This window comes from Phyllobates terribilis, unplaced genomic scaffold (genome assembly GCF_046119375.1).
Source record: "Phyllobates terribilis strain yellow unplaced genomic scaffold, ASM4611937v1 Scaffold_8__6_contigs__length_399053987, whole genome shotgun sequence".
Classification (NCBI taxonomy): Eukaryota; Metazoa; Chordata; class Amphibia; order Anura; family Dendrobatidae; genus Phyllobates; species Phyllobates terribilis.
This window is the reverse complement of record NW_027362768.1, coordinates 347,029,877-347,056,719: the sequence shown is the minus strand read 5'-3', so window position 1 is coordinate 347,056,719 and position 26,843 is coordinate 347,029,877. Positions and strand designations below refer to the sequence as shown.

Genomic DNA, 26,843 nt, shown 5'->3' with positions numbered 1-26,843 from the left:
AAACAAGCCAAATGAACAAAAAGCATTGAATTCAATTCTTTCTGATTTTAGAAACTGCATTAAAGAAGGGGTGCACCGGTCCTGGAGATACTGCAATACCAGGTCAATGCGTGGAGTGGACAGAGCAAGCTCTTTTTCCATCTCCCTGTTCTAAAAATCCATTTAATATATGGTCCCCAGATAGGGGACGTATCAGATATTAAACTGATAAGAACAGATACTACACTTGATCTTAGCCAAAAGGCCGAGAAGCGATAACCAGAATTGGTTTCCGACTACGGTGCCACCCAAGGATTCTGAAAAGTCCATTTGTGGAGATGGCCACCTGGACTCCCGTTAAGAAGACATGCTGTCAACCTCTAGATCCCTCACATGCCTGCACTTTTCGGCTTGCTGCTGCTGCAATCCACGCGTTTTAGATCTGCATAACTCCACCTCTTTTAGCACAGTACCCTCAACCCCCGGCTGTTCCCACCCGCCTCAACACCGTTGGAAGGGAGGAGAACCAATTAAGGCGGGGGGGGGGGGGGTGGAACGAGCAGCTGTCTACCCTTAGCAGGAGGGTTGCTGATTAATTACCTCTCCTGCTGCTGCTGCTGCTGCTGGCTGTCCAGCAGCAGACTGAAGGTGGCTGCTGCTGTGCGCAGGTATATAAAGGCTCAGAGCCTATTATGACACGCGCAGCCAGCGTTCCATTGCCACATTCCGTCTACTGCAGGCGGGATACCTGGATGGCTGAATGTCACTGAGAAGCTCACAGAGACCGCCATAAGCAACAGTTTAAAAGAATGCCACAGACTAATCAACCAAACTTTTTGGGTTGGTTTCTCTTTTATAGTCTGCAGGCATTAAATGAAAGAAGTCAGTGTTCCAGCAGAGGGAGACAACGTTTCAGAAAAGGCATTGTAGCAAACCAAAAAAGAAATTTTAAGCGCAGCAGAGTAACCAGCTCACATACCTGTTAGCTCAGGTGAGTTTAAAAGGCTGCTGTTGATAACAAGGGCATTTGCTAAATAGATGGTGTGTGTGCAACAATATACTGAAAGGTCAATTATATTGTGCAGCTTATCTCACCACCTGTAGTTATTTAGGTGAAAGCTCCAAAATGCTTGCCTAATATGTCTGTTTATCCAAAAGGAAGTATAGAGGGAGAGCTAGATAGATAGCATTGCATTACATTACATGGCAATGCAATGCACAGTTGCTGAAGTTGAACCAAAATGAGCTTGTCATCTGGCTTCTGCAACTTTTAACATGAAAAATCCAATGAGGAGAAGAAAAGCAAAGCCAAAGAGTCCATCCCAAAATCCGACAAACAAGCCAAATGAACAAAAAGCATTGAATTCAATTCTTTCTGATTTTAGAAACTGCATTAAAGAAGGGGTGCACCGGTCCTGGAGATACTGCAATACCAGGTCAATGCGTGGAGTGGACAGAGCAAGCTCTTTTTCCATCTCCCTGTTCTAAAAATCCATTTAATATATGGTCCCCAGATAGGGGACGTATCAGATATTAAACTGATAAGAACAGATACTATACTTGATCTTAGCCAAAAGGCCGAGAAGCGATAACCAGAATTGGTTTCCGACTACGGTGCCACCCAAGGATTCTGAAAAGTCCATTTGTGGAGATGGCCACCTGGACTCCCGTTAAGAAGACATGCTGTCAACCTCTATATCCCTCACATGCCTGCACTTTTCGGCTTGCTGCTGCTGCAATCCACGCGTTTTAGATCTGCATAACTCCACCTCTTTTAGCACAGTACCCTCAACCCCCGGCTGTTCCCACCCGCCTCAACACCGTTGGAAGGGAGGAGAACCAATTAAGGCGGGGGGGGGGGGGGGTGGAACGAGCAGCTGTCTACCCTTAGCAGGAGGGTTGCTGATTAATTACCTCTCCTGCTGCTGCTGCTGCTGCTGGCTGTCCAGCAGCAGACTGAAGGTGGCTGCTGCTGTGCGCAGGTATATAAAGGCTCAGAGCCTATTATGACACGCGCAGCCAGCGTTCCATTGCCACATTCCGTCTACTGCAGGCGGGATACCTGGATGGCTGAATGTCACTGAGAAGCTCACAGAGACCGCCATAAGCAACAGTTTAAAAGAATGCCACAGACTAATCAACCAAACTTTTTGGGTTGGTTTCTCTTTTATAGTCTGCAGGCATTAAATGAAAGAAGTCAGTGTTCCAGCAGAGGGAGACAACGTTTCAGAAAAGGCATTGTAGCAAACCAAAAAAGAAATTTTAAGCGCAGCAGAGTAACCAGCTCACATACCTGTTAGCTCAGGTGAGTTTAAAAGGCTGCTGTTGATAACAAGGGCATTTGCTAAATAGATGGTGTGTGTGCAACAATATACTGAAAGGTCAATTATATTGTGCAGCTTATCTCACCACCTGTAGTTATTTAGGTGAAAGCTCCAAAATGCTTGCCTAATATGTCTGTTTATCCAAAAGGAAGTATAGAGGGAGAGCTAGATAGATAGCATTGCATTACATTACATGGCAATGCAATGCACAGTTGCTGAAGTTGAACCAAAATGAGCTTGTCATCTGGCTTCTGCAACTTTTAACATGAAAAATCCAATGAGGAGAAGAAAAGCAAAGCCAAAGAGTCCATCCCAAAATCCGACAAACAAGCCAAATGAACAAAAAGCATTGAATTCAATTCTTTCTGATTTTAGAAACTGCATTAAAGAAGGGGTGCACCGGTCCTGGAGATACTGCAATACCAGGTCAATGCGTGGAGTGGACAGAGCAAGCTCTTTTTCCATCTCCCTGTTCTAAAAATCCATTTAATATATGGTCCCCAGATAGGGGACGTATCAGATATTAAACTGATAAGAACAGATACTACACTTGATCTTAGCCAAAAGGCCGAGAAGCGATAACCAGAATTGGTTTCCGACTACGGTGCCACCCAAGGATTCTGAAAAGTCCATTTGTGGAGATGGCCACCTGGACTCCCGTTAAGAAGACATGCTGTCAACCTCTAGATCCCTCACATGCCTGCACTTTTCGGCTTGCTGCTGCTGCAATCCACGCGTTTTAGATCTGCATAACTCCACCTCTTTTAGCACAGTACCCTCAACCCCCGGCTGTTCCCACCCGCCTCAACACCGTTGGAAGGGAGGAGAACCAATTAAGGCCGGGGGGGGGTGGAACGAGCAGCTGTCTACCCTTAGCAGGAGGGTTGCTGATTAGTTACCTCTCCTGCTGCTGCTGCTGCTGCTGGCTGTCCAGCAGCAGACTGAAGGTGGCTGCTGCTGTGCGCAGGTATATAAAGGCTCAGAGCCTATTATGACACGCGCAGCCAGCGTTCCATTGCCACATTCCGTCTACTGCAGGCGGGATACCTGGATGGCTGAATGTCACTGAGAAGCTCACAGAGACCGCCATAAGCAACAGTTTAAAAGAATGCCACAGACTAATCAACCAAACTTTTTGGGTTGGTTTCTCTTTTATAGTCTGCAGGCATTAAATGAAAGAAGTCAGTGTTCCAGCAGAGGGAGACAACGTTTCAGAAAAGGCATTGTAGCAAACCAAAAAAGAAATTTTAAGCGCAGCAGAGTAACCAGCTCACATACCTGTTAGCTCAGGTGAGTTTAAAAGGCTGCTGTTGATAACAAGGGCATTTGCTAAATAGATGGTGTGTGTGCAACAATATACTGAAAGGTCAATTATATTGTGCAGCTTATCTCACCACCTGTAGTTATTTAGGTGAAAGCTCCAAAATGCTTGCCTAATATGTCTGTTTATCCAAAAGGAAGTATAGAGGGAGAGCTAGATAGATAGCATTGCATTACATTACATGGCAATGCAATGCACAGTTGCTGAAGTTGAACCAAAATGAGCTTGTCATCTGGCTTCTGCAACTTTTAACATGAAAAATCCAATGAGGAGAAGAAAAGCAAAGCCAAAGAGTCCATCCCAAAATCCGACAAACAAGCCAAATGAACAAAAAGCATTGAATTCAATTCTTTCTGATTTTAGAAACTGCATTAAAGAAGGGGTGCACCGTTCCTGGAGATACTGCAATACCAGGTCAATGAGTGGAGTGGACAGAGCAAGCTCTTTTTCCATCTCCCTGTTCTAAAAATCCATTTAATATATGGTCCCCAGATAGGGGACGTATCAGATATTAAACTGATAAGAACAGATACTACACTTGATCTTAGCCAAAAGGCCGAGAAGCGATAACCAGAATTGGTTTCCGACTACGGTGCCACCCAAGGATTCTGAAAAGTCCATTTGTGGAGATGGCCACCTGGACTCCCGTTAAGAAGACATGCTGTCAACCTCTAGATCCCTCACATGCCTGCACTTTTCGGCTTGCTGCTGCTGCAATCCACGCGTTTTAGATCTGCATAACTCCACCTCTTTTAGCACAGTACCCTCAACCCCCGGCTGTTCCCACCCGCCTCAACACCGTTGGAAGGGAGGAGAACCAATTAAGGCGGGGGGGGGGTGGAACGAGCAGCTGTCTACCCTTAGCAGGAGGGTTGCTGATTAATTACCTCTCCTGCTGCTGCTGCTGCTGGCTGTCCAGCAGCAGACTGAAGGTGGCTGCTGCTGTGCGCAGGTATATAAAGGCTCAGAGCCTATTATGACACGCGCAGCCAGCGTTCCATTGCCACATTCCGTCTACTGCAGGCGGGATACCTGGATGGCTGAATGTCACTGAGAAGCTCACAGAGACCGCCATAAGCAACAGTTTAAAAGAATGCCACAGACTAATCAACCAAACTTTTTGGGTTGGTTTCTCTTTTATAGTCTGCAGGCATTAAATGAAAGAAGTCAGTGTTCCAGCAGAGGGAGACAACGTTTCAGAAAAGGCATTGTAGCAAACCAAAAAAGAAATTTTAAGCGCAGCAGAGTAACCAGCTCACATACCTGTTAGCTCAGGTGAGTTTAAAAGGCTGCTGTTGATAACAAGGGCATTTGCTAAATAGATGGTGTGTGTGCAACAATATACTGAAAGGTCAATTATATTGTGCAGCTTATCTCACCACCTGTAGTTATTTAGGTGAAAGCTCCAAAATGCTTGCCTAATATGTCTGTTTATCCAAAAGGAAGTATAGAGGGAGAGCTAGATAGATAGCATTGCATTACATTACATGGCAATGCAATGCACAGTTGCTGAAGTTGAACCAAAATGAGCTTGTCATCTGGCTTCTGCAACTTTTAACATGAAAAATCCAATGAGGAGAAGAAAAGCAAAGCCAAAGAGTCCATCCCAAAATCCGACAAACAAGCCAAATGAACAAAAAGCATTGAATTCAATTCTTTCTGATTTTAGAAACTGCATTAAAGAAGGGGTGCACCGGTCCTGGAGATACTGCAATACCAGGTCAATGCGTGGAGTGGACAGAGCAAGCTCTTTTTCCATCTCCCTGTTCTAAAAATCCATTTAATATATGGTCCCCAGATAGGGGACGTATCAGATATTAAACTGATAAGAACAGATACTACACTTGATCTTAGCCAAAAGGCCGAGAAGCGATAACCAGAATTGGTTTCCGACTACGGTGCCACCCAAGGATTCTGAAAAGTCCATTTGTGGAGATGGCCACCTGGACTCCCGTTAAGAAGACATGCTGTCAACCTCTAGATCCCTCACATGCCTGCACTTTTCCGCTTGCTGCTGCTGCAATCCACGCGTTTTAGATCTGCATAACTCCACCTCTTTTAGCACAGTACCCTCAACCCCCGGCTGTTCCCACCCGCCTCAACACCGTTGGAAGGGAGGAGAACCAATTGAGGCGGGGGGGGGGGTGGAACGAGCAGCTGTCTACCCTTAGCAGGAGGGTTGCTGATTAATTACCTCTCCTGCTGCTGCTGCTGCTGCTGGCTGTCCAGCAGCAGACTGAAGGTGGCTGCTGCTGTGCGCAGGTATATAAAGGCTCAGAGCCTATTATGACACGCGCAGCCAGCGTTCCATTGCCACATTCCGTCTACTGCAGGCGGGATACCTGGATGGCTGATTGTCACTGAGAAGCTCACCGAGTCCGCCATAAGCAACAGTTTAAAAGAATGCCACAGACTAATCAACCAAACTTTTTGGGTTGGTTTCTCTTTTATAGTCTGCAGGCATTAAATGAAAGAAGTCAGTGTTCCAGCAGAGGGAGACAACGTTTCAGAAAAGGCATTGTAGCAAACCAAAAAAGAAATTTTAAGCGCAGCAGAGTAACCAGCTCACATACCTGTTAGCTCAGGTGAGTTTAAAAGGCTGCTGTTGATAACAAGGGCATTTGCTAAATAGATGGTGTGTGTGCAACAATATACTGAAAGGTCAATTATATTGTGCAGCTTATCTCACCACCTGTAGTTATTTAGGTGAAAGCTCCAAAATGCTTGCCTAATATGTCTGTTTATCCAAAAGGAAGTATAGAGGGAGAGCTAGATAGATAGCATTGCATTACATTACATGGCAATGCAATGCACAGTTGCTGAAGTTGAACCAAAATGAGCTTGTCATCTGGCTTCTGCAACTTTTAACATGAAAAATCCAATGAGGAGAAGAAAAGCAAAGCCAAAGAGTCCATCCCAAAATCCGACAAACAAGCCAAATGAACAAAAAGCATTGAATTCAATTCTTTCTGATTTTAGAAACTGCATTAAAGAAGGGGTGCACCGGTCCTGGAGATACTGCAATACCAGGTCAATGCGTGGAGTGGACAGAGCAAGCTCTTTTTCCATCTCCCTGTTCTAAAAATCCATTTAATATATGGTCCCCAGATAGGGGACGTATCAGATATTAATCTGATAAGAACAGATACTACACTTGATCTTAGCCAAAAGGCCGAGAAGCGATAACCAGAATTGGTTTCCGACTACGGTGCCACCCAAGGATTCTGAAAAGTCCATTTGTGGAGATGGCCACCTGGACTCCCGTTAAGAAGACATGCTGTCAACCTCTAGATCCCTCACATGCCTGCACTTTTCGGCTTGCTGCTGCTGCAATCCACGCGTTTTAGATCTGCATAACTCCACCTATTTTAGCACAGTACCCTCAACCCCGGCTGTTCCCACCCGCCTCAACACCGTTGGAAGGGAGGAGAACCAATTAAGGCGGGGGGTGGGGGGGTGGAACGAGCAGCTGTCTACCCTTAGCAGGAGGGTTGCTGATTAATTACCTCTCCTGCTGCTGCTGCTGCTGCTGGCTGTCCAGCAGCAGACTGAAGGTGGCTGCTGCTGTGCGCAGGTATATAAAGGCTCAGAGCCTATTATGACACGCGCAGCCAGCGTTCCATTGCCACATTCCGTCTACTGCAGGCGGGATACCTGGATGGCTGAATGTCACTGAGAAGCTCACAGAGACCGCCATAAGCAACAGTTTAAAAGAATGCCACAGACTAATCAACCAAACTTTTTGGGTTGGTTTCTCTTTTATAGTCTGCAGGCATTAAATGAAAGAAGTCAGTGTTCCAGCAGAGGGAGACAACGTTTCAGAAAAGGCATTGTAGCAAACCAAAAAAGAAATTTTAAGCGCAGCAGAGTAACCAGCTCACATACCTGTTAGCTCAGGTGAGTTTAAAAGGCTGCTGTTGATAACAAGGGCATTTGCTAAATAGATGGTGTGTGTGCAACAATATACTGAAAGGTCAATTATATTGTGCAGCTTATCTCACCACCTGTAGTTATTTAGGTGAAAGCTCCAAAATGCTTGCCTAATATGTCTGTTTATCCAAAAGGAAGTATAGAGGGAGAGCTAGATAGATAGCATTGCATTACATTACATGGCAATGCAATACACAGTTGCTGAAGTTGAACCAAAATGAGCTTGTCATCTGGCTTCTGCAACTTTTAACATGAAAAATCCAATGAGGAGAAGAAAAGCAAAGCCAAAGAGTCCATCCCAAAATCCGACAAACAAGCCAAATGAACAAAAAGCATTGAATTCAATTCTTTCTGATTTTAGAAACTGCATTAAAGAAGGGGTGCACCGGTCCTGGAGATACTGCAATACCAGGTCAATGCGTGGAGTGGACAGAGCAAGCTCTTTTTCCATCTCCCTGTTCTAAAAATCCATTTAATATATGGTCCCCAGATAGGGGACGTATCAGATATTAAACTGATAAGAACAGATACTACACTTGATCTTAGCCAAAAGGCCGAGAAGCGATAACCAGAATTGGTTTCCGACTACGGTGCCACCCAAGGATTCTGAAAAGTCCATTTGTGGAGATGGCCACCTGGACTCCCGTTAAGAAGACATGCTGTCAACCTCTAGATCCCTCACATGCCTGCACTTTTCCGCTTGCTGCTGCTGCAATCCACGCGTTTTAGATCTGCATAACTCCACCTCTTTTAGCACAGTACCCTCAACCCCCGGCTGTTCCCACCCGCCTCAACACCGTTGGAAGGAAGGAGAACCAATTGAGGCGGGGGGGGGAGGGGGTGGAACGAGCAGCTGTCTACCCTTAGCAGGAGGGTTGCTGATTAATTACCTCTCCTGCTGCTGCTGCTGCTGCTGGCTGTCCAGCAGCAGACTGAAGGTGGCTGCTGCTGTGCGCAGGTATATAAAGGCTCAGAGCCTATTATGACACGCGCAGCCAGCGTTCCATTGCCACATTCCGTCTACTGCAGGCGGGATACCTGGATGGCTGAATGTCACTGAGAAGCTCACAGAGACCGCCATAAGCAACAGTTTAAAAGAATGCCACAGACTAATCAACCAAACTTTTTGGGTTGGTTTCTCTTTTATAGTCTGCAGGCATTAAATGAAAGAAGTCAGTGTTCCAGCAGAGGGAGACAACGTTTCAGAAAAGGCATTGTAGCAAACCAAAAAAGAAATTTTAAGCGCAGCAGAGTAACCAGCTCACATACCTGTTAGCTCAGGTGAGTTTAAAAGGCTGCTGTTGATAACAAGGGCATTTGCTAAATAGATGGTGTGTGTGCAACAATATACTGAAAGGTCAATTATATTGTGCAGCTTATCTCACCACCTGTAGTTATTTAGGTGAAAGCTCCAAAATGCTTGCCTAATATGTCTGTTTATCCAAAAGGAAGTATAGAGGGAGAGCTAGATAGATAGCATTGCATTACATTACATGGCAATGCAATGCACAGTTGCTGAAGTTGAACCAAAATGAGCTTGTCATCTGGCTTCTGCAACTTTTAACATGAAAAATCCAATGAGGAGAAGAAAAGCAAAGCCAAAGAGTCCATCCCAAAATCCGACAAACAAGCCAAATGAACAAAAAGCATTGAATTCAATTCTTTCTGATTTTAGAAACTGCATTAAAGAAGGGGTGCACCGGTCCTGGAGATACTGCACTACCAGGTCAATGCGTGGAGTGGACAGAGCAAGCTCTTTTTCCATCTCCCTGTTCTAAAAATCCATTTAATATATGGTCCCCAGATAGGGGACGTATCAGATATTAATCTGATAAGAACAGATACTACACTTGATCTTAGCCAAAAGGCCGAGAAGCGATAACCAGAATTGGTTTCCGACTACGGTGCCACCCAAGGATTCTGAAAAGTCCATTTGTGGAGATGGCCACCTGGACTCCCGTTAAGAAGACATGCTGTCAACCTCTAGATCCCTCACATGCCTGCACTTTTCGGCTTGCTGCTGCTGCAATCCACGCGTTTTAGATCTGCATAACTCCACCTCTTTTAGCACAGTACCCTCAACCCCCGGCTGTTCCCACCCGCCTCAACACCGTTGGAAGGGAGGAGAACCAATTAAGGCGGGGGGGGGGTGGAACGAGCAGCTGTCTACCCTTAGCAGGAGGGTTGCTGATTAATTACCTCTCCTGCTGCTGCTGCTGCTGGCTGTCCAGCAGCAGACTGAAGGTGGCTGCTGCTGTGCGCAGGTATATAAAGGCTCAGAGCCTATTATGACACGCGCAGCCAGCGTTCCATTGCCACATTCCGTCTACTGCAGGCGGGATACCTGGATGGCTGAATGTCACTGAGAAGCTCACAGAGACCGCCATAAGCAACAGTTTAAAAGAATGCCACAGACTAATCAACCAAACTTTTTGGGTTGGTTTCTCTTTTATAGTCTGCAGGCTTTAAATGAAAGAAGTCAGTGTTCCAGCAGAGGGAGACAACGTTTCAGAAAAGGTATTGTAGCAAACCAAAAAAGAAATTTTAAGCGCAGCAGAGTAACCAGCTCACATACCTGTTAGCTCAGGTGAGTTTAAAAGGCTGCTGTTGATAACAAGGGCATTTGCTAAATAGATGGTGTGTGTGCAACAATATACTGAAAGGTCAATTATATTGTGCAGCTTATCTCACCACCTGTAGTTATTTAGGTGAAAGCTCCAAAATGCTTGCCTAATATGTCTGTTTATCCAAAAGGAAGTATAGAGGGAGAGCTAGATAGATAGCATTGCATTACATTACATGGCAATGCAATGCACAGTTGCTGAAGTTGAACCAAAATGAGCTTGTCATCTGGCTTCTGCAACTTTTAACATGAAAAATCCAATGAGGAGAAGAAAAGCAAAGCCAAAGAGTCCATCCCAAAATCCGACAAACAAGCCAAATGAACAAAAAGCATTGAATTCAATTCTTTCTGATTTTAGAAACTGCATTAAAGAAGGGGTGCACCGGTCCTGGAGATACTGCAATACCAGGTCAATGCGTGGAGTGGACAGAGCAAGCTCTTTTTCCATCTCCCTGTTCTAAAAATCCATTTAATATATGGTCCCCAGATAGGGGACGTATCAGATATTAAACTGATAAGAACAGATACTACACTTGATCTTAGCCAAAAGGCCGAGAAGCGATAACCAGAATTGGTTTCCGACTACGGTGCCACCCAAGGATTCTGAAAAGTCCATTTGTGGAGATGGCCACCTGGACTCCCGTTAAGAAGACATGCTGTCAACCTCTAGATCCCTCACATGCCTGCACTTTTCGGCTTGCTGCTGCTGCAATCCACGCGTTTTAGATCTGCATAACTCCACCTCTTTTAGCACAGTACCCTCAACCCCCGGCTGTTCCCACCCGCCTCAACACCGTTGGAAGGGAGGAGAACCAATTAAGGCGGGGGGGGGGGTGGAACGAGCAGCTGTCTACCCTTAGCAGGAGGGTTGCTGATTAATTACCTCTCCTACTGCTGCTGCTGCTGCTGGCTGTCCAGCAGCAGACTGAAGGTGGCTGCTGCTGTGCGCAGGTATATAAAGGCTCAGAGCCTATTATGACACGCGCAGCCAGCGTTCCATTGCCACATTCCGTCTACTGCAGGCGGGATACCTGGATGGCTGAATGTCACTGAGAAGCTCACAGAGACCGCCATAAGCAACAGTTTAAAAGAATGCCACAGACTAATCAACCAAACTTTTTGGGTTGGTTTCTCTTTTATAGTCTGCAGGCATTAAATGAAAGAAGTCAGTGTTCCAGCAGAGGGAGACAACGTTTCAGAAAAGGCATTGTAGCAAACCAAAAAAGAAATTTTAAGCGCAGCAGAGTAACCAGCTCACATACCTGTTAGCTCAGGTGAGTTTAAAAGGCTGCTGTTGATAACAAGGGCATTTGCTAAATAGATGGTGTGTGTGCAACAATATACTGAAAGGTCAATTATATTGTGCAGCTTATCTCACCACCTGTAGTTATTTAGGTGAAAGCTCCAAAATGCTTGCCTAATATGTCTGTTTATCCAAAAGGAAGTATAGAGGGAGAGCTAGATAGATAGCATTGCATTACATTACATGGCAATGCAATGCACAGTTGCTGAAGTTGAACCAAAATGAGCTTGTCATCTGGCTTCTGCAACTTTTAACATGAAAAATCCAATGAGGAGAAGAAAAGCAAAGCCAAAGAGTCCATCCCAAAATCCGACAAACAAGCCAAATGAACAAAAAGCATTGAATTCAATTCTTTCTGATTTTAGAAACTGCATTAAAGAAGGGGTGCACCGGTCCTGGAGATACTGCAATACCAGGTCAATGCGTGGAGTGGACAGAGCAAGCTCTTTTTCCATCTCCCTGTTCTAAAAATCCATTTAATATATGGTCCCCAGATAGGGGACGTATCAGATATTAAACTGATAAGAACAGATACTACACTTGATCTTAGCCAAAAGGCCGAGAAGCGATAACCAGAATTGGTTTACGACTACGGTGCCACCCAAGGATTCCGAAAAGTCCATTTGTGGAGATGGCCACCTGGACTCCCGTTAAGAAGACATGCTGTCAACCTCTAGATCCCTCACATGCCTGCACTTTTCGGCTTGCTGCTGCTGCAATCCACGCGTTTTAGATCTGCATAACTCCACCTCTTTTAGCACAGTACCCTCAACCCCCGGCTGTTCCCACCCGCCTCAACACCGTTGGAAGGGAGGAGAACCAATTAAGGCGGGGGGGGGGTGGAACGAGCAGCTGTCTACCCTTAGCAGGAGGGTTGCTGATTAATTACCTCTCCTGCTGCTGCTGCTGCTGCTGGCTGTCCAGCAGCAGACTGAAGGTGGCTGCTGCTGTGCGCAGGTATATAAAGGCTCAGAGCCTATTATGACACGCGCAGCCAGCGTTCCATTGCCACATTCCGTCTACTGCAGGCAGGATACCTGGATGGCTGAATGTCACTGAGAAGCTCACAGAGACCGCCATAAGCAACAGTTTAAAAGAATGCCACAGACTAATCAACCAAACTTTTTGGGTTGGTTTCTCTTTTATAGTCTGCAGGCATTAAATGAAAGAAGTCAGTGTTCCAGCAGAGGGAGACAACGTTTCAGAAAAGGCATTGTAGCAAACCAAAAAAGAAATTTTAAGTGCAGCAGAGTAACCAGCTCACATACCTGTTAGCTCAGGTGAGTTTAAAAGGCTGCTGTTGATAACAAGGGCATTTGCTAAATAGATGGTGTGTGTGCAACAATATACTGAAAGGTCAATTATATTGTGCAGCTTATCTCACCACCTGTAGTTATTTAGGTGAAAGCTCCAAAATGCTTGCCTAATATGTCTGTTTATCCAAAAGGAAGTATAGAGGGAGAGCTAGATAGATAGCATTGCATTACATTACATGGCAATGCAATGCACAGTTGCTGAAGTTGAACCAAAATGAGCTTGTCATCTGGCTTCTGCAACTTTTAACATGAAAAATCCAATGAGGAGAAGAAAAGCAAAGCCAAAGAGTCCATCCCAAAATCCGACAAACAAGCCAAATGAACAAAAAGCATTGAATTCAATTCTTTCTGATTTTAGAAACTGCATTAAAGAAGGGGTGCACCGGTCCTGGAGATACTGCAATACCAGGTCAATGCGTGGAGTGGACAGAGCAAGCTCTTTTTCCATCTCCCTGTTCTAAAAATCCATTTAATATATGGTCCCCAGATAGGGGACGTATCAGATATTAAACTGATAAGAACAGATACTACACTTGATCTTAGCCAAAAGGCCGAGAAGCGATAACCAGAATTGGTTTCCGACTACGGTGCCACCCAAGGATTCTGAAAAGTCCATTTGTGGAGATGGCCACCTGGACTCCCGTTAAGAAGACATGCTGTCAACCTCTAGATCCCTCACATGCCTGCACTTTTCGGCTTGCTGCTGCTGCAATCCACGCGTTTTAGATCTGCATAACTCCACCTCTTTTAGCACAGTACCCTCAACCCCCGGCTGTTCCCACCCGCCTCAACACCGTTGGAAGGGAGGAGAACCAATTAAGGCGGGGGGGGGGGTGGAACGAGCAGCTGTCTACCCTTAGCAGGAGGGTTGCTGATTAATTACCTCTCCTGCTGCTGCTGCTGCTGCTGGCTGTCCAGCAGCAGACTGAAGGTGGCTGCTGCTGTGCGCAGGTATATAAAGGCTCAGAGCCTATTATGACACGCGCAGCCAGCGTTCCATTGCCACATTCCGTCTACTGCAGGCGGGATACCTGGATGGCTGAATGTCACTGAGAAGCTCACAGAGACCGCCATAAGCAACAGTTTAAAAGAATGCCACAGACTAATCAACCAAACTTTTTGGGTTGGTTTCTCTTTTATAGTCTGCAGGCATTAAATGAAAGAAGTCAGTGTTCCAGCAGAGGGAGACAACGTTTCAGAAAAGGCATTGTAGCAAACCAAAAAAGAAATTTTAAGCGCAGCAGAGTAACCAGCTCACATACCTGTTAGCTCAGGTGAGTTTAAAAGGCTGCTGTTGATAACAAGGGCATTTGCTAAATAGATGGTGTGTGTGCAACAATATACTGAAAGGTCAATTATATTGTGCAGCTTATCTCACCACCTGTAGTTATTAAGGTGAAAGCTCCAAAATGCTTGCCTAATATGTCTGTTTATCCAAAAGGAAGTATAGAGGGAGAGCTAGATAGATAGCATTGCATTACATTACATGGCAATGCAATGCACAGTTGCTGAAGTTGAACCAAAATGAGCTTGTCATCTGGCTTCTGCAACTTTTAACATGAAAAATCCAATGAGGAGAAGAAAAGCAAAGCCAAAGAGTCCATCCCAAAATCCGACAAACAAGCCAAATGAACAAAAAGCATTGAATTCAATTCTTTCTGATTTTAGAAACTGCATTAAAGAAGGGGTGCACCGGTCCTGGAGATACTGCAATACCAGGTCAATGCGTGGAGTGGACAGAGCAAGCTCTTTTTCCATCTCCCTGTTCTAAAAATCCATTTAATATATGGTCCCCAGATAGGGGACGTATCAGATATTAAACTGATAAGAACAGATTTTTTCTATCGAAAGCCCGAATTCGTGTACAAAACCCGAGTGCGCTTAAAAAAGTGACAAGTGCCACAAAAAAAGTGCACTAGGATGCTGGTCTTCTTGAAACCCTCTCCAAAAGGAGAAGGGTCCCCCAAACCATTCCCCGTCCCTCCGAGCCAAAAGGCCACAGCGAGGAACAGGGACAAAAAGCCACCTCCAGCCGAAGCCAGAGGCGACCCAATCTTACCCCCAGCACCTGCCCGAGTTCTCACCCGAGCAAGGCACTGGGAGCCAAAGACTGTGCTCCCCTCCCGGAAGAGGGGAGCCAACAACGCTCTCCTCCCGAAAGAGGAGAGCCAGGGGGGTTCAGGGGGGAGCGGAACCTGATGGCCACACACTCCCCCCCTAGACCTGCCAAGAGAGGAACCCGTAAGGGAACCGCATCCCGACAAAATCCTAGTAGGACGTGACACACGTGAATAAGTGGACACACAGTGACAAAGAAATTAAATAAATAGTGAAGGTTTCACAGTATAATACTGCCCGGACCTTCGACCGGGAATTGAAAAATTCCCCATCCTAAGGCCAGAAGGCCCGGAATAAGGGTGTGTGCGAAGAAAGAAAATTTGAAGTGCTTGTGCAAATGTGCCATAAACTCAAGTGGGGTTCCCAATCCCAGTGAGTTAAGGCACCCCAGGGTCACCACTCCTGGGGCACTTCACACTTCGGGCTTTCGATCTTCCCCGGCCCAATGGCGTCGATCCTGGGGGGCCATGCTTTCCACCAGATGACTATATTAGCCACCTGGCGTACTAACAAGCGCCTAAACCCCAGTGTGCACAATGTATCAATCTACTAGGGCGGCCAACATCCAAAACCGCCTTTTCGAAAGATACTACACTTGATCTTAGCCAAAAGGCCGAGAAGCGATAACCAGAATTGGTTTCCGACTACGGTGCCACCCAAGGATTCTGAAAAGTCCATTTGTGGAGATGGCCACCTGGACTCCCGTTAAGAAGACATGCTGTCAACCTCTAGATCCCTCACATGCCTGCACTTTTCGGCTTGCTGCTGCTGCAATCCACGCGTTTTAGATCTGCATAACTCCACCTCTTTTAGCACAGTACCCTCAACCCCCGGCTGTTCCCACCCGCCTCAACACCGTTGGAAGGGAGGAGAACCAATTAAGGCGGGGGGGGGGGGTGGAACGAGCAGCTGTCTACCCTTAGCAGGAGGGTTGCTGATTAATTACCTCTCCTGCTGCTGCTGCTGCTGCTGGCTGTCCAGCAGCAGACTGAAGGTGGCTGCTGCTGTGCGCAGGTATAAAAGGCTCAGAGCCTATTATGACACGCGCAGCCAGCGTTCCATTGCCACATTCCGTCTACTGCAGGCGGGATACCTGGATGGCTGAATGTCACTGAGAAGCTCACAGAGACCGCCATAAGCAACAGTTTAAAAGAATGCCACAGACTAATCAACCAAACTTTTTGGGTTGGTTTCTCTTTTATAGTCTGCAGGCATTAAATGAAAGAAGTCAGTGTTCCAGCAGAGGGAGACAACGTTTCAGAAAAGGCATTGTAGCAAACCAAAAAAGAAATTTTAAGCGCAGCAGAGTAACCAGCTCACATACCTGTTAGCTCAGGTGAGTTTAAAAGGCTGCTGTTGATAACAAGGGCATTTGCTAAATAGATGGTGTGTGTGCAACAATATACTGAAAGGTCAATTATATTGTGCAGCTTATCTCACCACCTGTAGTTATTTAGGTGAAAGCTCCAAAATGCTTGCCTAATATGTCTGTTTATCCAAAAGGAAGTATAGAGGGAGAGCTAGATAGATAGCATTGCATTACATTACATGGCAATGCAATGCACAGTTGCTGAAGTTGAACCAAAATGAGCTTGTCATCTGGCTTCTGCAACTTTTAACATGAAAAATCCAATGAGGAGAAGAAAAGCAAAGCCAAAGAGTCCATCCCAAAATCCGACAAACAAGCCAAATGAACAAAAAGCATTGAATTCAATTCTTTCTGATTTTAGAAACTGCATTAAAGAAGGGGTGCACCGGTCCTGGAGATACTGCAATACCAGGTCAATGCGTGGAGTGGACAGAGCAAGCTCTTTTTCCATCTCCCTGTTCTAAAAATCCATTTAATATATGGTCCCCAGATAGGGGACGTATCAGATATTAAACTGATAAGAACAGATACTACACTTGATCTTAGCCAAAAGGCCGAGAAGCGATAACCAGAATTGGTTTCCGACTACGGTGCCACCCAAGGATTCTGAAAAGTCCATTTGTGGAGATGGCCACCTGGACTCCCGTTAAGAAGACATGCTGTCAACCTCTAGATCCCTCACATGCCTGCACTTTTCGGCTTGCTGCTGCTGCAATCCACGCGTTTTAGATCTGCATAACTCCACCTCTTTTAGCACAGTACCCTCAACCCCCGGCTGTTCCCACCCGCCTCAACACCGTTGGAAGGGAGGAGAACCAATTAAGGCGGGGGGGGGGGGTGGAACGAGCAGCTGTCTACCCTTAGCAGGAGGGTTGCTGATTAATTACCTCTCCTGCTGCTGCTGCTGCTGCTGGCTGTCCAGCAGCAGACTGAAGGTGGCTGCTGCTGTGCGCAGGTATATAAAGGCTCAGAGCCTATTATGACACGCGCAGCCAGCGTTCCATTGCCACATTCCGTCTACTGCAGGCGGGATACCTGGATGGCTGAATGTCACTGAGAAGCTCACAGAGACCGCCATAAGCAAAGTTTAAAAGAATGCCACAGACTAATCAGCCAAACTTTTTGGGTTGGTTTCTCTTTTATAGTCTGCAGGCATTAAATGAAAGAAGTCAGTGTTCCAGCAGAGGGAGACAACGTTTCAGAAAAGGCATTGTAGCAAACCAAAAAAGAAATTTTAAGCGCAGCAGAGTAACCAGCTCACATACCTGTTAGCTCAGGTGAGTTTAAAAGGCTGCTGTTGATAACAAGGGCATTTGCTAAATAGATGGTGTGTGTGCAACAATATACTGAAAGGTCAATTATATTGTGCAGCTTATCTCACCACCTGTAGTTATTTAGGTGAAAGCTCCAAAATGCTTGCCTAATATGTCTGTTTATCCAAAAGGAAGTATAGAGGGAGAGCTAGATAGATAGCATTGCATTACATTACATGGCAATGCAATGCACAGTTGCTGAAGTTGAACCAAAATGAGCTTGTCATCTGGCTTCTGCAACTTTTAACATGAAAAATCCAATGAGGAGAAGAAAAGCAAAGCCAAAGAGTCCATCCCAAAATCCGACAAACAAGCCAAATGAACAAAAAGCATTGAATTCAATTCTTTCTGATTTTAGAAACTGCATTAAAGAAGGGGTGCACCGGTCCTGGAGATACTGCAATACCAGGTCAATGCGTGGAGTGGACAGAGCAAGCTCTTTTTCCATCTCCCTGTTCTAAAAATCCATTTAATATATGGTCCCCAGATAGGGGACGTATCAGATATTAAACTGATAAGAACAGATACTACACTTGATCTTAGCCAAAAGGCCGAGAAGCGATAACCAGAATTGGTTTCCGACTACGGTGCCACCCAAGGATTCTGAAAAGTCCATTTGTGGAGATGGCCACCTGGACTCCCGTTAAGAAGACATGCTGTCAACCTCTAGATCCCTCACATGCCTGCACTTTTCGGCTTGCTGCTGCTGCAATCCACGCGTTTTAGATCTGCATAACTCCACCTCTTTTAGCACAGTACCCTCAGCCCCCGGCTGTTCCCACCCGCCTCAACACCGTTGGAAGGGAGGAGAACCAATTAAGGCGGGGGGGGGTGGAACGAGCAGCTGTCTACCCTTAGCAGGAGGGTTGCTGATTAATTACCTCTCCTGCTGCTGCTGCTGCTGGCTGTCCAGCAGCAGACTGAAGGTGGCTGCTGCTGTGCGCAGGTATATAAAGGCTCAGAGCCTATTATGACACGCGCAGCCAGCGTTCCATTGCCACATTCCGTCTACTGCAGGCGGGATACCTGGATGGCTGAATGTCACTGAGAAGCTCACAGAGACCGCCATAAGCAACAGTTTAAAAGAATGCCACAGACTAATCAACCAAACTTTTTGGGTTGGTTTCTCTTTTATAGTCTGCAGGCATTAAATGAAAGAAGTCAGTGTTCCAGCAGAGGGAGACAACGTTTCAGAAAAGGCATTGTAGCAAACCAAAAAAGAAATTTTAAGCGCAGCAGAGTAACCAGCTCACATACCTGTTAGCTCAGGTGAGTTTAAAAGGCTGCTGTTGATAACAAGGGCATTTGCTAAATAGATGGTGTGTGTGCAACAATATACTGAAAGGTCAATTATATTGTGCAGCTTATCTCACCACCTGTAGTTATTTAGGTGAAAGCTCCAAAATGCTTGCCTAATATGTCTGTTTATCCAAAAGGAAGTATAGAGGGAGAGCTAGATAGATAGCATTGCATTACATTACATGGCAATGCAATGCACAGTTGCTGAAGTTGAACCAAAATGAGCTTGTCATCTGGCTTCTGCAACTTTTAACATGAAAAATCCAATGAGGAGAAGAAAAGCAAAGCCAAAGAGTCCATCCCAAAATCCGACAAACAAGCCAAATGAACAAAAAGCATTGAATTCAATTCTTTCTGATTTTAGAAACTGCATTAAAGAAGGGGTGCACCGGTCCTGGAGATACTGCAATACCAGGTCAATGCGTGGAGTGGACAGAGCAAGCTCTTTTTCCATCTCCCTATTCTAAAAATCCATTTAATATATGGTCCCCAGATAGGGGACGTATCAGATATTAAACTGATAAGAACAGATACTACACTTGATCTTAGCCAAAAGGCCGAGAAGCGATAACCAGAATTGGTTTCCGACTACGGTGCCACCCAAGGATTCTGAAAAGTCCATTTGTGGAGATGGCCACCTGGACTCCTGTTAAGAAGACATGCTGTCAACCTCTAGATCCCTCACATGCCTGCACTTTTCGGCTTGCTGCTGCTGCAATCCACGCGTTTTAGATCTGCATAACTCCACCTCTTTTAGCACAGTACCCTCAACCCCCGGCTGTTCCCACCCGCCTCAACACCGTTGGAAGGGAGGAGAACCAATTAAGGCGGGGTGGGGGGGGGTGGAACGAGCAGCTGTCTACCCTTAGCAGGAGGGTTGCTGATTAATTACCTCTCCTGCTGCTGCTGCTGCTGCTGGCTGTCCAGCAGCAGACTGAAGGTGGCTGCTGCTGTGCGCAGGTATATAAAGGCTCAGAGCCTATTATGACACGCGCAGCCAGCGTTCCATTGCCACATTCCGTCTACTGCAGGCGGGATACCTGGATGGCTGAATGTCACTGAGAAGCTCACAGAGACCGCCATAAGCAACAGTTTAAAAGAATGCCACAGACTAATCAACCAAACTTTTTGGGTTGGTTTCTCTTTTATAGTCTGCAGGCATTAAATGAAAGAAGTCAGTGTTCCAGCAGAGGGAGACAACGTTTCAGAAAAGGCATTGTAGCAAACCAAAAAAGAAATTTTAAGCGCAGCAGAGTAACCAGCTCACATACCTGTTAGCTCAGGTGAGTTTAAAAGGCTGCTGTTGATAACAAGGGCATTTGCTAAATAGATGGTGTGTGTGCAACAATATACTGAAAGGTCAATTATATTGTGCAGCTTATCTCACCACCTGTAGTTATTTAGGTGAAAGCTCCAAAATGCTTGCCTAATATGTCTGTTTATCCAAAAGGAAGTATAGAGGGAGAGCTAGATAGATAGCATTGCATTACATTACATGGCAATGCAATGCACAGTTGCTGAAGTTGAACCAAAATGAGCTTGTCATCTGGCTTCTGCAACTTTTAACATGAAAAATCCAATGAGGAGAAGAAAAGCAAAGCCAAAGAGTCCATCCCAAAATCCGACAAACAAGCCAAATGAACAAAAAGCATTGAATTCAATTCTTTCTGATTTTAGAAACTGCATTAAAGAAGGGGTGCACCGGTCCTGGAGATACTGCAATACCAGGTCAATGCGTGGAGTGGACAGAGCAAGCTCTTTTTCCATCTCCCTGTTCTAAAAATCCATTTAATATATGGTCCCCAGATAGGGGACGTATCAGATATTAAACTGATAAGAACAGATACTACACTTGATCTTAGCCAAAAGGCCGAGAAGCGATAACCAGAATTGGTTTCCGACTACGGTGCCACCCAAGGATTCTGAAAAGTCCATTTGTGGAGATGGCCACCAGGACTCCCGTTAAGAAGACATGCTGTCAACCTCTAGATCCCTCACATGCCTGCACTTTTCGGCTTGCTGCTGCTGCAATCCACGCGTTTTAGATCTGCATAACTCCACCTCTTTTAGCACAGTACCCTCAGCCCCCGGCTGTTCCCACCCGCCTCAACACCGTTGGAAGGGAGGAGAACCAATTAAGGCGGAGGGGGGGGGGTGGAACGAGCAGCTGTCTACCCTTAGCAGGAGGGTTGCTGATTAATTACCTCTCCTGCTGCTGCTGCTGCTGGCTGTCCAGCAGCAGACTGAAGGTGGCTGCTGCTGTGCGCAGGTATATAAAGGCTCAGAGCCTATTATGACACGCGCAGCCAGCGTTCCATTGCCACATTCCGTCTACTGCAGGCGGGATACCTGGATGGCTGAATGTCACTGAGAAGCTCACAGAGACCGCCATAAGCAACAGTTTAAAAGAATGCCACAGACTAATCAACCAAACTTTTTGGGTTGGTTTCTCTTTTATAGTCTGCAGGCATTAAATGAAAGAAGTCAGTGTTCCAGCAGAGGGAGACAACGTTTCAGAAAAGGCATTGTAGCAAACCAAAAAAGAAATTTTAAGCGCAGCAGAGTAACCAGCTCACATACCTGTTAGCTCAGGTGAGTTTAAAAGGCTGCTGTTGATAACAAGGGCATTTGCTAAATAGATGGTGTGTGTGCAACAATATACTGAAAGGTCAATTATATTGTGCAGCTTATCTCACCACCTGTAGTTATTTAGGTGAAAGCTCCAAAATGCTTGCCTAATATGTCTGTTTATCCAAAAGGAAGTATAGAGGGAGAGCTAGATAGATAGCATTGCATTACATTACATGGCAATGCAATGCACAGTTGCTGAAGTTGAACCAAAATGAGCTTGTCATCTGGCTTCTGCAACTTTTAACATGAAAAATCCAATGAGGAGAAGAAAAGCAAAGCCAAAGAGTCCATCCCAAAATCCGACAAACAAGCCAAATGAACAAAAAGCATTGAATTCAATTCTTTCTGATTTTAGAAACTGCATTAAAGAAGGGGTGCACCGGTCCTGGAGATACTGCAATACCAGGTCAATGCGTGGAGTGGACAGAGCAAGCTCTTTTTCCATCTCCCTGTTCTAAAAATCCATTTAATATATGGTCCCCAGATAGGGGACGTATCAGATATTAAACTGATAAGAACAGATACTACACTTGATCTTAGCCAAAAGGCCGAGAAGCGATAACCAGAATTGGTTTCCGACTACGGTGCCACCCAAGGATTCTGAAAAGTCCATTTGTGGAGATGGCCACCTGGACTCCCGTTAAGAAGACATGCTGTCAACCTCTAGATCCCTCACATGCCTGCACTTTTCGGCTTGCTGCTGCTGCAATCCACGCGTTTTAGATCTGCATAACTCCACCTCTTTTAGCACAGTACCCTCAACCCCCGGCTGTTCCCACCCGCCTCAACACCATTGGAAGGGAGGAGAACCAATTAAGGCGGGGGGGGGGGGTGGAACGAGCAGCTGTCTACCCTTAGCAGGAGGGTTGCTGATTAATTACCTCTCCTGCTGCTGCTGCTGCTGCTGGCTGTCCAGCAGCAGACTGAAGGTGGCTGCTGCTGTGCGCAGGTATATAAAGGCTCAGAGCCTATTATGACACGCGCAGCCAGCGTTCCATTGCCACATTCCGTCTACTGCAGGCGGGATACCTGGATGGCTGAATGTCACTGAGAAGCTCACAGAGACCGCCATAAGCAACAGTTTAAAAGAATGCCACAGACTAATCAACCAAACTTTTTGGGTTGGTTTCTCTTTTATAGTCTGCAGGCATTAAATGAAAGAAGTCAGTGTTCCAGCAGAGGGAGACAACGTTTCAGAAAAGGCATTGTAGCAAACCAAAAAAGAAATTTTAAGCGCAGCAGAGTAACCAGCTCACATACCTGTTAGCTCAGGTGAGTTTAAAAGGCTGCTGTTGATAACAAGGGCATTTGCTAAATAGATGGTGTGTGTGCAACAATATACTGAAAGGTCAATTATATTGTGCAGCTTATCTCACCACCTGTAGTTATTTAGGTGAAAGCTCCAAAATGCTTGCCTAATATGTCTGTTTATCCAAAAGGAAGTATAGAGGGAGAGCTAGATAGATAGCATTGCATTACATTACATGGCAATGCAATGCACAGTTGCTGAAGTTGAACCAAAATGAGCTTGTCATCTGGCTTCTGCAACTTTTAACATGAAAAATCCAATGAGGAGAAGAAAAGCAAAGCCAAAGAGTCCATCCCAAAATCCGACAAACAAGCCAAATGAACAAAAAGCATTGAATTCAATTCTTTCTGATTTTAGAAACTGCATTAAAGAAGGGGTGCACCGGTCCTGGAGATACTGCAATACCAGGTCAATGCGTGGAGTGGACAGAGCAAGCTCTTTTTCCATCTCCCTGTTCTAAAAATCCATTTAATATATGGTCCCCAGATAGGGGACGTATCAGATATTAAACTGATAAGAACAGATACTACACTTGATCTTAGCCAAAAGGCCGAGAAGCGATAACCAGAATTGGTTTCCGACTACGGTGCCACCCAAGGATTCTGAAAAGTCCATTTGTGGAGATGGCCACCTGGACTCCCGTTAAGAAGACATGCTGTCAACCTCTAGATCCCTCACATGCCTGCACTTTTCGGCTTGCTGCTGCTGCAATCCACGCGTTTTAGATCTGCATAACTCCACCTCTTTTAGCACAGTACCCTCAACCCCCGGCTGTTCCCACCCGCCTCAACACCGTTGGAAGGGAGGAGAACCAATTAAGGCGGGGGGGGGGTGGAACGAGCAGCTGTCTACCCTTAGCAGGAGGGTTGCTGATTAATTACCTCTCCTGCTGCTGCTGCTGCTGCTGGCTGTCCAGCAGCAGACTGAAGGTGGCTGCTGCTGTGCGCAGGTATATAAAGGCTCAGAGCCTATTATGACACGCGCAGCCAGCGTTCCATTGCCACATTCCGTCTACTGCAGGCGGGATACCTGGATGGCTGAATGTCACTGAGAAGCTCACAGAGACCGCCATAAGCAACAGTTTAAAAGAATGCCACAGACTAATCAACCAAACTTTTTGGGTTGGTTTCTCTTTTATAGTCTGCAGGCATTAAATGAAAGAAGTCAGTGTTCCAGCAGAGGGAGACAACGTTTCAGAAAAGGCATTGTAGCAAACCAAAAAAGAAATTTTAAGCGCAGCAGAGTAACCAGCTCACATACCTGTTAGCTCAGGTGAGTTTAAAAGGCTGCTGTTGATAACAAGGGCATTTGCTAAATAGATGGTGTGTGTGCAACAATATACTGAAAGGTCAATTATATTGTGCAGCTTATCTCACCACCTGTAGTTATTTAGGTGAAAGCTCCAAAATGCTTGCCTAATATGTCTGTTTATCCAAAAGGAAGTATAGAGGGAGAGCTAGATAGATAGCATTGCATTACATTACATGGCAATGCAATGCACAGTTGCTGAAGTTGAACCAAAATGAGCTTGTCATCTGGCTTCTGCAACTTTTAACATCAAAAATCCAATGAGGAGAAGAAAAGCAAAGCCAAAGAGTCCATCCCAAAATCCGACAAACAAGCCAAATGAACAAAAAGCATTGAATTCAATTCTTTCTGATTTTAGAAACTGCATTAAAGAAGGGGTGCACCGGTCCTGGAGATACTGCAATACCAGGTCAATGCGTGGAGTGGACAGAGCAAGCTCTTTTTCCATCTCCCTGTTCTAAAAATCCATTTAATATATGGTCCCCAGATAGGGGACGTATCAGATATTAAACTGATAAGAACAGATACTACACTTGATCTTAGCCAAAAGGCCGAGAAGCGATAACCAGAATTGGTTTCCGACTACGGTGCCACCTAAGGATTCTGAAAAGTCCATTTGTGGAGATGGCCACCTGGACTCCCGTTAAGAAGACATGCTGTCAACCTCTAGATCCCTCACATGCCTGCACTTTTCGGCTTGCTGCTGCTGCAATCCACGCGTTTTAGATCTGCATAACTCCACCTCTTTTAGCACAGTACCCTCAACCCCCGGCTGTTCCCACCCGCCTCAACACCGTTGGAAGGGAGGAGAACCAATTAAGGCGGGGGGGGGGGTGGAACGAGCAGCTGTCTACCCTTAGCAGGAGGGTTGCTGATTAATTACCTCTCCTGCTGCTGCTGCTGCTGCTGGCTGTCCAGCAGCAGACTGAAGGTGGCTGCTGCTGTGCGCAGGTATATAAAGGCTCAGAGCCTATTATGACACGCGCAGCCAGCGTTCCATTGCCATATTCCGTCTACTGCAGGCGGGATACCTGGATGGCTGAATGTCACTGAGAAGCTCACAGAGACCGCCATAAGCAACAGTTTAAAAGAATGCCACAGACTAATCAACCAAACTTTTTGGGTTGGTTTCTCTTTTATAGTCTGCAGGCATTAAATGAAAGAAGTCAGTGTTCCAGCAGAGGGAGACAACGTTTCAGAAAAGGCATTGTAGCAAACCAAAAAAGAAATTTTAAGCACAGCAGAGTAACCAGCTCACATACCTGTTAGCTCAGGTGAGTTTAAAAGGCTGCTGTTGATAACAAGGGCATTTGCTAAATAGATGGTGTGTGTGCAACAATATACTGAAAGGTCAATTATATTGTGCAGCTTATCTCACCACCTGTAGTTATTTAGGTGAAAGCTCCAAAATGCTTGCCTAATATGTCTGTTTATCCAAAAGGAAGTATAGAGGGAGAGCTAGATAGATAGCATTGCATTACATTACATGGCAATGCAATGCACAGTTGCTGAAGTTGAACCAAAATGAGCTTGTCATCTGGCTTCTGCAACTTTTAACATGAAAAATCCAATGAGGAGAAGAAAAGCAAAGCCAAAGAGTCCATCCCAAAATCCGACAAACAAGCCAAATGAACAAAAAGCATTGAATTCAATTCTTTCTGATTTTAGAAACTGCATTAAAGAAGGGGTGCACCGGTCCTGGAGATACTGCAATACCAGGTCAATGCGTGGAGTGGACAGAGCAAGCTCTTTTTCCATCTCCCTGTTCTAAAAATCCATTTAATATATGGTCCCCAGATAGGGGACGTATCAGATATTAAACTGATAAGAACAGATCAGGTTTCAACATATTTTATTATGTGCGTAAAAGATGGTTTACAATCAAAAACAGCAACACAAACAATACATTAATAAAACACAGAATTCCACCCATAAAAACCCCATATACGATTAGCATCCCTCCTCCCAATACATTTGACATCCCTCAAGTAATAAATATACATCTGACTAAAAGCAATTTTAAGACAATCCTTCACAGAAATAGCATCACGTTTAAAAAGTAAAATATTGCGTGCCTTCCAAAGGGCGTCTTTCAAACAGTTAATCATACACCAACATATACAATACTGTTGAGGGGTCGGACATTTAAAAAGGCCATATAAAACATATTCATGGTTAAAATCTCTTAAACCGCAAGTCCATTTTAAAAGAATCCCAACTTTGTGCCAAAGTTCCTGTGCAAATGGGCAATTCCACATAAGGTGCAAGGTGGTTTCGTCATTAACACATGAGTCTCTGGGGCATTTTGCTCTGGCCACCAGGCCTCTCCTGTGTTGAAACTCTCTGGTGGGGAGGCACTGGTGGACCACCATCCATGCGATGTCCTTATGTCCATTTGCTAAGAATTTCCCGAAGACATTCTTCCAAACTTGCTTCGATCTCTCTTCTGAGAAATTTACTATGGGGGTCACATCTTCATTCCTCCTCAGAAAAGATAAAAGCTTCTTGCGGTCTTTAAAAATGTCCATATTAAAATCACCAAGGCTATAAAATCGAACAGTCTTTTCTAAGATTGCTTGGTGTTTGGGGGGACATAGTAAAACAGGGGAATTCAACGACAACTTAAACCATCTTTTAAAAATCATCCCACAAGTATATTTTAAAAAATAACTTAGCGCACTATTACCATTAAAATGTTTG

The 26,843-nt window shown here is 45.3% G+C and overlaps 19 non-coding genes and 2 pseudogenes across 19 annotated transcripts; all 21 read right to left on the bottom strand.

Moving 5' to 3' along the window:
* Positions 1 to 65: 65 nt before the first annotated feature.
* LOC141158304 (U2 spliceosomal RNA) lies at positions 66 to 256 on the bottom strand. The gene has a single exon (XR_012248336.1). It is a non-coding gene; the product is annotated as a U2 spliceosomal RNA (small nuclear RNA).
* Positions 257 to 1,378: 1,122 nt separating this feature from the next.
* On the bottom strand, positions 1,379 to 1,569 carry LOC141159750 (U2 spliceosomal RNA). The gene has a single exon (XR_012249749.1). It is a non-coding gene; the product is annotated as a U2 spliceosomal RNA (small nuclear RNA).
* A 1,123-nt stretch (positions 1,570 to 2,692) lies between these two features.
* Positions 2,693 to 2,883, bottom strand: LOC141158303 (U2 spliceosomal RNA). Its single transcript, XR_012248335.1, has one exon. It is a non-coding gene; the product is annotated as a U2 spliceosomal RNA (small nuclear RNA).
* A 1,118-nt stretch (positions 2,884 to 4,001) lies between these two features.
* Positions 4,002 to 4,192, bottom strand: LOC141159693 (U2 spliceosomal RNA). The gene has a single exon (XR_012249694.1). It is a non-coding gene; the product is annotated as a U2 spliceosomal RNA (small nuclear RNA).
* A 1,115-nt stretch (positions 4,193 to 5,307) lies between these two features.
* Positions 5,308 to 5,498, bottom strand: LOC141158302 (U2 spliceosomal RNA). Its single transcript, XR_012248334.1, has one exon. It is a non-coding gene; the product is annotated as a U2 spliceosomal RNA (small nuclear RNA).
* Positions 5,499 to 6,617: 1,119 nt separating this feature from the next.
* On the bottom strand, positions 6,618 to 6,808 carry LOC141159622 (U2 spliceosomal RNA). Its single transcript, XR_012249625.1, has one exon. It is a non-coding gene; the product is annotated as a U2 spliceosomal RNA (small nuclear RNA).
* Positions 6,809 to 7,929: 1,121 nt separating this feature from the next.
* Positions 7,930 to 8,120, bottom strand: LOC141158301 (U2 spliceosomal RNA). The gene has a single exon (XR_012248333.1). It is a non-coding gene; the product is annotated as a U2 spliceosomal RNA (small nuclear RNA).
* Positions 8,121 to 9,243: 1,123 nt separating this feature from the next.
* Positions 9,244 to 9,434, bottom strand: LOC141159834 (U2 spliceosomal RNA). The gene has a single exon (XR_012249829.1). It is a non-coding gene; the product is annotated as a U2 spliceosomal RNA (small nuclear RNA).
* Positions 9,435 to 10,549: 1,115 nt separating this feature from the next.
* LOC141158299 (U2 spliceosomal RNA) lies at positions 10,550 to 10,740 on the bottom strand. The gene has a single exon (XR_012248331.1). It is a non-coding gene; the product is annotated as a U2 spliceosomal RNA (small nuclear RNA).
* A 1,119-nt stretch (positions 10,741 to 11,859) lies between these two features.
* LOC141158298 (U2 spliceosomal RNA) lies at positions 11,860 to 12,050 on the bottom strand. The gene has a single exon (XR_012248330.1). It is a non-coding gene; the product is annotated as a U2 spliceosomal RNA (small nuclear RNA).
* Positions 12,051 to 13,168: 1,118 nt separating this feature from the next.
* Positions 13,169 to 13,359, bottom strand: LOC141158297 (U2 spliceosomal RNA). The gene has a single exon (XR_012248329.1). It is a non-coding gene; the product is annotated as a U2 spliceosomal RNA (small nuclear RNA).
* A 1,119-nt stretch (positions 13,360 to 14,478) lies between these two features.
* On the bottom strand, positions 14,479 to 14,658 carry LOC141160160 (U2 spliceosomal RNA; annotated as a pseudogene).
* A 791-nt stretch (positions 14,659 to 15,449) lies between these two features.
* On the bottom strand, positions 15,450 to 15,539 carry LOC141160461 (U2 spliceosomal RNA; annotated as a pseudogene).
* A 1,119-nt stretch (positions 15,540 to 16,658) lies between these two features.
* LOC141158296 (U2 spliceosomal RNA) lies at positions 16,659 to 16,849 on the bottom strand. Its single transcript, XR_012248328.1, has one exon. It is a non-coding gene; the product is annotated as a U2 spliceosomal RNA (small nuclear RNA).
* Positions 16,850 to 17,968: 1,119 nt separating this feature from the next.
* On the bottom strand, positions 17,969 to 18,159 carry LOC141158295 (U2 spliceosomal RNA). Its single transcript, XR_012248327.1, has one exon. It is a non-coding gene; the product is annotated as a U2 spliceosomal RNA (small nuclear RNA).
* Positions 18,160 to 19,273: 1,114 nt separating this feature from the next.
* On the bottom strand, positions 19,274 to 19,464 carry LOC141159409 (U2 spliceosomal RNA). Its single transcript, XR_012249416.1, has one exon. It is a non-coding gene; the product is annotated as a U2 spliceosomal RNA (small nuclear RNA).
* A 1,122-nt stretch (positions 19,465 to 20,586) lies between these two features.
* On the bottom strand, positions 20,587 to 20,777 carry LOC141158293 (U2 spliceosomal RNA). Its single transcript, XR_012248325.1, has one exon. It is a non-coding gene; the product is annotated as a U2 spliceosomal RNA (small nuclear RNA).
* A 1,118-nt stretch (positions 20,778 to 21,895) lies between these two features.
* LOC141158292 (U2 spliceosomal RNA) lies at positions 21,896 to 22,086 on the bottom strand. Its single transcript, XR_012248324.1, has one exon. It is a non-coding gene; the product is annotated as a U2 spliceosomal RNA (small nuclear RNA).
* A 1,120-nt stretch (positions 22,087 to 23,206) lies between these two features.
* Positions 23,207 to 23,397, bottom strand: LOC141158291 (U2 spliceosomal RNA). Its single transcript, XR_012248323.1, has one exon. It is a non-coding gene; the product is annotated as a U2 spliceosomal RNA (small nuclear RNA).
* Positions 23,398 to 24,515: 1,118 nt separating this feature from the next.
* Positions 24,516 to 24,706, bottom strand: LOC141158290 (U2 spliceosomal RNA). The gene has a single exon (XR_012248322.1). It is a non-coding gene; the product is annotated as a U2 spliceosomal RNA (small nuclear RNA).
* Positions 24,707 to 25,825: 1,119 nt separating this feature from the next.
* On the bottom strand, positions 25,826 to 26,015 carry LOC141160184 (U2 spliceosomal RNA). The gene has a single exon (XR_012250144.1). It is a non-coding gene; the product is annotated as a U2 spliceosomal RNA (small nuclear RNA).
* Between the last annotated feature and the right edge of the window lie 828 nt (positions 26,016 to 26,843).